This window comes from Melospiza melodia, chromosome 3 (genome assembly GCF_035770615.1).
Source record: "Melospiza melodia melodia isolate bMelMel2 chromosome 3, bMelMel2.pri, whole genome shotgun sequence".
In the NCBI taxonomy this organism is placed as follows: Eukaryota; Metazoa; Chordata; class Aves; order Passeriformes; family Passerellidae; genus Melospiza; species Melospiza melodia.
In genome coordinates, this window is record NC_086196.1 from 102649487 (window position 1) to 102658454 (window position 8968).

At 45.3% G+C, this 8968-nt stretch overlaps 1 long non-coding RNA gene across 1 annotated transcript; it reads right to left on the reverse strand.

Annotated features, from left to right (window-relative positions):
- Positions 1 to 1809: 1809 nt before the first annotated feature.
- On the reverse strand, positions 1810 to 8490 carry LOC134416803 (uncharacterized). Its single transcript, XR_010027403.1, has 3 exons — positions 8334 to 8490; positions 4681 to 4756; positions 1810 to 2235 (listed from the first exon to the last, which is right to left on the reverse strand). It is a non-coding gene; the product is annotated as an uncharacterized LOC134416803 (long non-coding RNA).
- Positions 8491 to 8968: the final 478 nt, after the last annotated feature.

The window sequence follows — 8968 nt, forward strand, 5'->3', positions numbered from 1 at the left end:
AGAGGAAGCTGTAGCAGCGGGGAGGTTTAGATGGTGGTCACTGCTACCTATTTCCCAGTAAGCATCTCCTGTGGAAAAGCCACTTGGGTAAGTGTTCAGGAAGGCAGTGAAGTCCACCCTCACCACAGCAAGCTCAGTAAAGAGAGGCTGAAGGGCCTTTTATGTGGTCAGTTCCAGCGAGGTTTATTGGAGCATGCCCAAGGGCAGCCACCAAAGGCTGACCATGTGCTCTGCACAAGGCTGAGCAGGGAGGGCACGGGGGCAGTTCCAAGGGCATCGGCTCTCAGGGACGAAGGGGCAGCCACCAGAGGTACCAGAACCAGTGAGGAAACAGGGGAAGAGGGGACATGTGGGGAAAGGAGCTGGGATGGATCCCTGTTGAGCAAAAGTCAATGAGAAAAACATTTCTGGGGAGAACTCCATGGTAAGTCTCTCTAAGGGAGGGCTCTGGGGGTTTCCCTGCAGGGGAAGGAATCAGAGGGTTCCAGAGGAAGCTGGACCCAGCCGGATCCCCCACGGTTTCAGGGGCCTGTTCTGTACCCATGTCCGTGTGGAGCAGGTTGGCAGCTCTGGCAAGAGGCTGCTGTCCTGCACTGAGTCAGAAAGGGGAGGACTGACCCCCATTATCCACCAGCAGTGATGCCTTCCTCTCATTTTCATTTCTCACTGTCGTTTTCAGTGACAAGTTGAGTTTTTCTGAAGCTGTGACTGCTTCCTCATCCCTTGCCCCTTTCCCAAAAGGTGCTGGATAACTTATGTCAAAAGACACTTCTCCCAGCATTCGAGTAAATGACCCACAACCCTAGTAACACCAAAACCCCAGACTTACTTACCCTCTAGTGATAAGTGTGAGCAGGAAGCCTCCTTCAGCAAGGGCTTTGTAATCCATCCTGAAATGAAAAAAGCTGCAGGGGGATTCTGGTGTCCCAGCATGGCCTGGGATCTGCCATTACAGCTGGTCCCTGGGCTTTGAGGTGTGCACTGCAAGGCTTTACCCTCCTGCTTCCCCCCAGTTCCACAGCCCCACCTTTGCACATTTTCCCTTTTCAGCTGACACTTGCAATATAAGCCACTGAGGCTGTAATAAAATGCTCAACACTGACAATATATATGGAGTGTTACAGATTATGAAATTCAATGTCATTTTTTTAGATGTCATAAAAACATTATCTGATTCCCAGTAGCCCCCAGAGACACTGGGGAATATGTTTATACACTAAAATGTCAAGATCATAAAGTGTCTGCTTTTGCACTATTTATTTTTCATGGTGGTGTTATTACATGACATTTCATAAATACAGTGACTCAAATAATTAGTGTGCTGAATAACAAGCTTTCCACTCTAATACAGCACCATGCATTTTAAACCCCCGATTTTCTCGAGGCACTCACACAGTCTAGCTTAAATACTGCAAATAAAAGTGAACTCAGGGGGTGGGAGGAAGAACAATTCTGCTGCTGAGTTTTAGTTTCTTTCCCTTTCAGGAGAGGTGTACTGACAGTCAGGACAGCAGGGTTAGGCAGTGAGCAGCAGTAACTGCGTTTCCCAAAGGGCAGGGACAAAAGAGGCAGCATGTCTCACTGTTATGACACAAGGGAGAGGCTCCAAGAGAGTATCACGTTAGCAAGATTAAAATTAACAAAAAACGCTGAACAAAATCCTTCCTTGAAGGAAGGAGATGATTTAAAATTGCTTGTAATTAATACAGGAGAAACAACGCTGCACACAGCCCTGCTCTAGCCAAGAAGTCTCCCAGATTTTCACTGCTCAGCTTGTAATACTCCTACTTACTTTTTTTTTTTTAAACACACAGTGGATTTTATTGCCTTTTTTAGCTATTAATATGCAACCAATTATAAATTGTGAGTTGCAGCACTGGATAATTTCCCTTCAAGAATGCTAAGCAGATTCTGTGCTGTATCAGGCCATGTGACAGCACAGCAACTACCATCCTCTCTGACTTTTTTTTAGCAGCAATTCCTAAACACATGCTCAGCAGGAAAACTGGAGCAAGCCCCATCTTAGGACCTCCTTGTGACGCTGTTTTTTTAACTTGCTGGATATTCTGCCTAAAAATAAAAGGAAAATTTAGGATTTAACTCAAGTTCTCAGGAGTGGAGGTTCAGATGAACAATAGGAAATACCAGTAGTATTTATTACATCTTGGAGGTACTTGTCTTATCTTCTCTCACTGCTGTTGTGCTGTCACCACATTCAAAGCTTCTTCTTGAGGCCTGTCAGAGGAGAGGGCAAATTTGAGGTGCACGGTTAGAAAAATAAAAGGAAAACAGAGAAGGCAGCGTGAACTTTGATTTCCTGCAGACAGAATGCACCTCACACAGCAGCAGTGTCCCTGTGGTGAGGAGCCACTGCCAGGTCCCAGGATGAGCAGAGCTGGAAGGGACCCACAGGGACCCTTGAGTCCCAGCCCTGCACAGCACCAAACCCAACAGCACCCAGCTGCTGCAGCTTTTGGCTGCACAAATGTCCCCTCTTCCCCTTTTTTGTTTTTCCTGGGATAAAGCACTTGCAATAAAACCACCCTCCCACTGAGTGAAGGTATAATCATTGATAGTTATTGGTACCATTGCATTAGTGACAGTGGTTGGGCCAAGATGATGCTCAAGGCAGCTGGCTGAGTCTACAGCAAGCCCAAGCAGCAAGAGCTGTTCCTGAATTTGAACATGAGGATGGAACCAGTAAACACACTACCTACAGAAGGAACTTGCACATTAAGTGTCACTATTTATGCTTGCTTTACATCTCTTTTCTGTTAAAAATCCCTTCGCTGTGTGGGAAAATAGTTCTTTACTCTGAAATGGGAAAAATGCTGAGGTCAGGCAGGACTTTATATTGTCTTACCATAATCACAGGATTATGGTAAATCACAGGATTATTTTGTGAGTGTCAGAACTGGGTTTTGGCTGAGGCAATTTAATGCACAGGGACCCTACATGGTAACACGAGCTCAGACACAAAACACCGAGCTGGGGCCAGAGCTGTGATATCTTATTGTCTTTGTCTAGAAACTGCAGTCAGCATTTGTAATCCTTCACAGGGAGTTTCAAAACAGCTCCTCCAGTGTTTGTGAGACCTAAGGCCGAGTTTGTGTGCTGCAGGGTCAGGGGAGCTGAGGACACTCCAGGGGTTTGCTGCTCTGCTGCTTTGTGGTTTGCAGCAAGATGTTGGTGTGTCCTTCCCACACTGGCCTGCTCAGCTCCAGAGATCCTTTCCCTTTCAACACCTTCACATCATCTCCTAATCAATAACTATTAAAAGAACTTCCATAAGTGTTTGCAGTTCATCACAGTCTACATTTGAAGATAAATTCACAGTTTGGAAAAAAAATCCACTCAAGTAGAAAATATCCAGATTAATTCATGGTCCTTGTTTGTTCTTTCTGTTTTATCCTTCATTCCCTCCACCATTCATCACAGGTCCAGACTGGTGCAAATGAACTTCTGAATGTGTGGCAACACATCCATCTAAGAAACCTAATTCAGAAGCAATTGTTTTTCTTACTTTTCTTTATTCTTTTCCTTCTCAGTGTCCAAGAATGTTCATGGGAGCTTGCTAAGGAGCCATTTTGATTTGCCTGTTTGTGTAAAAATAATCCATGTTTCCTTGACATGTTGAGAATACAACATGCCATGAATAACTTGCATACTTTGGGAGGTCTTTCTGCTTGTGAAAGTCCAGCATGCTACTGGCTTTATCAGGAGGTCTAAAACATGCTTGGGGAACTTGAAAAAGGTCTTTCCAATGACTAATGCAGCCCATTTGTATGGATAGCTCATTAAATTAGCAGAATTGCTAAGTCTTACAAGAAGCAATTGCTTTCTTATGCAAAACACGAAATGTGCTCATCCGGAAAAGGAAATTTCACATCTCCCAGCTAATAGTGAAATAACAGACCATCACAAACTCCTTCCAGACTCTTCTGATTTGGACACATTCCACATCTTTTTCCCAGCCAGCATAAGCCTCTGGGAGGCCCTGGGTGCACTGATTTCTCTGCAGTTCCAGAAGCAAGCTGAGGGAACAGCATTCATCTTCAGAATATATGGCAATATGTGTCAAAGAAGAATATCCTGGAGTCATGATCTGAAGGGCTGCCATGTCCACAGGGCTAAAAGGGATATTTATGTAGCTTTTTTTTAGCATCTCTAGGTCAAAGTGTTTTAACTTTAATGGTTGCATGTGGGGAGATCTTAAGGACTTAGACTGTTTCCCTTGCTACCAGCTCTTTAAGGAGTGCACCTATTGATGCTTGAAAAGGCCAGGAAAGTTAGGGATGTTGCAACATTTTTATTAGGGAATTTATCTTGCAGGCAGCCTGCTCTAATTTGGTTAATCTCCCAGCGAATATCAGAAAATACAATATGTTGGAGAAACACATGGAAGCCTTGGGATGCCATGTGCTGCGTGGTCACTTTTGCTTGCACGTGTCCCTCTCAGCAAAGGGGTGACAGCACTGGTTAAAAGCATTTGTGGATGGACTGGAGGGAACCTGGGAGCTGCACAGGCCCAAGTGCTCTCTCTGTGCCTTTTCCCTGCAGCAAAAGCCCTGCTGGCATTTCTGCCCAGACATTTCCGTGGGCACGGAGGCAGAGATGGTGCTTGCAGTCACACCTACTTACAGCCTTGTGCTGTGTGAAAAATGAGTGTTCCCCACTCACCTAGTTTTCAGCTGAGCAGGTCTTGAATTTGATTGCATCCTAAGACACATCTGGTTGTAGCACTGCAGATAGGGTCCTTGAAAAACCACAAAGAAAAGGTGTTTAGGTTAAGAATACTCTTGTGATTAAGAAAATATTGAAAGTCCTCAAGTGTTTGTTTAAAGAAAATAATTTTCATTAAAATGCTGGCACAATTTCAAGCAATTTGATTTTAATTTTGAAGTGTTGAAAATGCCCTCAGATAATTTCTGCAGCATTCCAGAACCCAGAAGTGATTGTAGAAAGCAAGTCACTTAAGAAATCAACTGCAGAACTGAAATTCATTTCCTGTTTTCTAAGAAAACAAAAAAAGGCCCAGGGCTCTCAAGTCTTTCTGAGAAAGACCTTCTCACAAGCAATTTTCAAGCAGGCAAGTGTGGTTTGCCTTTTTCCCCCTAAACAAAACAGGGTTTGCACATTCAGAAAGCTTCCAAGAACCACACAAGACATGTGAATACAAATAATTTACTGGACTTTGGTACCATGTACACTATTTAAGCATGGCTCAGTTGGACCTGAAAGCAGTCTAAAACCATTGCATTATGATTTTAAAGATGCTCAGTGATGCATATTTTACAACACTTGTGCTCTGATTTCATCAAAGCAGCAGTCTGATCATTTCATATTAGGATTTCATCTAGGATTGCTGAAGCTTCAGTTCATTGACCTTGGGTGGAGTAGAGAGCTCTTTCTTCAAAGAAACCAAGGGAAATTGTGTCTCCAGCTCAGCTCAGAGGAGTGAGCACCCCCAGGCAGGCAGGCAGGTTCTTTCTCTGGGGTTTTGCTACCAGCACCACTTGGGACAAGTTGTGCCTCCATCCAGCAAGGAGGTGTTGCAACTTGCTGCAAGCACAGCTGTTGCCTCATTTTGGTTTCAAGGAAGCAGATTCCATAAAACATTCTGCTAGGAAAGTTGGTTTCCATTTAGAAAGGAGGAAAAAAATTGAAAAGAAAAATAAGAAAGAAAAAGAAGACAAATATGCCTCTGAGCAGGCTTTTGAATGCTTTCCTTTGTTAACTTATACAGTTACCAGGCCTGAATATGACAACAAGCTTCCCATCAAGAGCATCCAAACAAAAACTTCAACAGAACTTTTCTATCTCATAGAGCCATACAAGCTTCCCAACTTTTTTTTTATTTTAGTTTTCCACAGTTTTTTTTTCACTAGCAATTGAATGCCTAGGTGCTTGATGCTTCCCCTGGGATGCCAAAAAGTGGCCTTTATTTTGTGGGAGAGAGTTTTTGACAAATTAGGCCATTTGAGTCTATTGATAAGAGTCACATAAAAATTTACATCCACAAAATGCCAATTCAGAAAAGGAAGTCAACAATTTTTATTTTTTAACGTCACCACCATTTTCTAGATTTAGTGTCTACTCCATTTATTCAGTTGTCCACAGTAGCTTTTTCTGGGTTTACCATAATTCTCACATTATCAACATCCTCTTCATCAGCATATTTACATGAAGGCAGGTAAGAAATTAGAGAGAAGTTAGTTCACTGTTGAATCACCTGATGTAAATTATTCAAGGTGTTAATCCTGATGCATGTGGGCTGGGAAGAGGGAAGAGAGGACTGGTTTATTGGGTCTTTATTGGTAGTTTTTCCTCCACTGTGCTTCACACATGTTGTAAGGCAAGGGCAATAAATCACAACAAAGGCAATAAAGGATGAAGGCTTTAGGGAACATATGTTTTAGAGGAGAAACTTGGCTCACCACTAAAGCAGCGCTGCCTTATAACAGATATTTAAAATTCAGATGTGGAAAGAGAGTGACAGAATTATATAAATACAAGAGGTTTGCAGATCTGTGCAGCTTTTGACCAGCCCTGCAAGCCAGTCCATGTCTGGCAGCCCCTCCTGGGCCTGGACAGGCAGGTCCATGCTCCAGAGCAGCAGGAGTGCAGCACATTGGGGTCACAGCTCACCCCACAGCAACACTGCTGCACATTGGGGGTCACAGCTCATCCCACAGCAACACTGCTGCACATTGGGGGTCACAGCTCACCCCACAGCAGCACTGTGGGGTCACAGCTCATCCCACAGCAACACTGCTGCACATTGGGGTCACAGCTCATCCCACAGCAACACTGCTGCACATTGGGCTCAGACAAAGCACTGAAGAATCCAGCCCAGCCCAGGCAGCTGACACTTTGTTTTCCAGGACCAGAGCTCTCTCCAGCTGCTGCTGACAGACCTATTGCAAGCAAACCCATGTCAGCCAGGAGCATGCTGCTGGAGGAGTCCTTCTCCATCCCAGGGGTCTGTATAACCCTCACACTGCAGTGCCAGGCAGCAGCTTCACACAGGAGATTCTGCTGAGACTCTGTTTCCAGCCCTGGGCAGGCAGAAACTGCTCAGCAGAAGTCAGAACTACTTTGGAGCACATTTGCCAAGGTGTTTAGAAACCTGGACATGAAGAGAGGTGCCCCATGAGGTTTCCCAAGGCCTCCAAATGGGTCAGGCTCTTCTGACTCAATCCCTGAAATGGGAATTTTCCTTTTCTCTCCCTCCAATCTCCCAGAGACCTTAAGTGTGTTTGGTTTGCATGGCAAGGTGCTGAGAGCATGGGGGGCTGCAGGGGTGGCTTCTGCAGGAAGCTGCTGGAAGCATCCCCCACATCCAACAGGGCCAAACTGACCTGCTGCTGGGACAATCCTGAGTGATGGAAATGCCTCTGGGGCAACCTCTGTGAGCAGGAAAGAAAACCAGTTATTGGGCAGACATAACTGCAGCAAGAGAGGAGGGAGAAGGGAGAAGGGAGAAGGGAGAAGGGAGAAGGGAGAAGGGAGAAGGGAGAAGGGAGAAGGGAGAAGAGAAGAGAAGAGAAGAGAAGAGAAGAGAAGAGAAGAGAAGAGAAGAGAAGAGAAGAGAAGAGAAGAGAAGAGAAGAGAAGAGAAGAGAAGAGAAGAGAAGAGAAGAGAAGAGAAGAGAAGAGAAGAGAAGAGAAGAGAAGAGAAGAGAAGAGAAGAGAAGAGAGAGAGAAGCTCTGCAGACACCAGGGTCAGTGGAGGAGGAGGGGGGAGAGGTGCTCACCCCACCCCACTTTTGAAAGGCCAAGAAGTGCCTCTCTGCATGTTTGGGCACCCGAGTCCCTCTGCAGAGTTTTACATTTCATGACCCTTCCCCTCCTCCTATGGGCAGCCCATGGGACTCCCAGCCAGGCTGGTTGCCAAGGTCAGCCCTGGAGTGACCAGTGCTAAGGGCAGTAAAGCAATCTGGGCTGCTGGCAGGACACAAGGAATCCCAGGAGGGTAACAGGGCTCCTGTTTGTCTGTCCTGTGCCTGTTCACCTCTGAGGGTAAATGGTCTCTCTTTCACTTAATGCAATAGCTTTGCTGCCAGTCTCTGCCAATACACTTTAAGCTAAGTAGTCTAACACTAAATGTATCCTACATACACTTTGTTGTGATATTAGTCTGCTTTTCCAAATTTCCCTCTTTTTTTGTGCCTTATCCATTCCAAGCTTAAATAGGCAAAGCCCAGAGTCCAAGAATCGAGTGGTGACTGAGATGGGGGCTGTGAAGAGGAATAGAGAGGGAGAAGAGCTATAAATGGAATCAGGGAAGCATGGCTTGGGGTGATTAATGAGCTTACTGTGACGGGTGCTTACTATAAACAGCAGGTAGAGGAGCAAAGCCAGCAGCAGAAAGTGCTCAGGAGCACAGGAGGTGAAGCCATGGCCCCACATCACAGGGACCCTCCTCAGTGGGGCTTTGGGGGTATTCAGCAGCATTCATAGAACCATTGGGGAACAGCATGCATCCTTGTGGGAACCTGGGACAAAAGAGAGATTTAAAACAAATACAATTCCATTACTAGCAGCAAAGTCCTGGCTGAAGGTACAGCTAGCAAGTGCCTGTGCTTTTACCCTCTTCCCTGGGATTTTTCTCTAGCAGTGGGTATCCCTGGTGCCCACCCTGCCTGCCAGGTTTGCAGCCCCAGTGGGGTGGACAGAGAAGGACTCTGGAAAGATTGATGGACTAATGATCAGGGAAATGCAGTGCAGTTTGCAGCAGCTGTCCTGCAGCATTCAGCAGGATCCCAGCATTATCATTCCTAAGGATAAATGTGCAAACGGAGCCTCTGAAATCCTCTCGCTGGTTTAAGAACAGAAAAACACAAGCAAAGAAAAAATTTCAATGGAAAACAAAACCAAAATCCTCCCCCCACAAAAATTGATGCTTTTTGATATTATATTGCAGTGAAAATGGAAACTTCCTCCTTGTTCTCTGTTCCATGATCCAT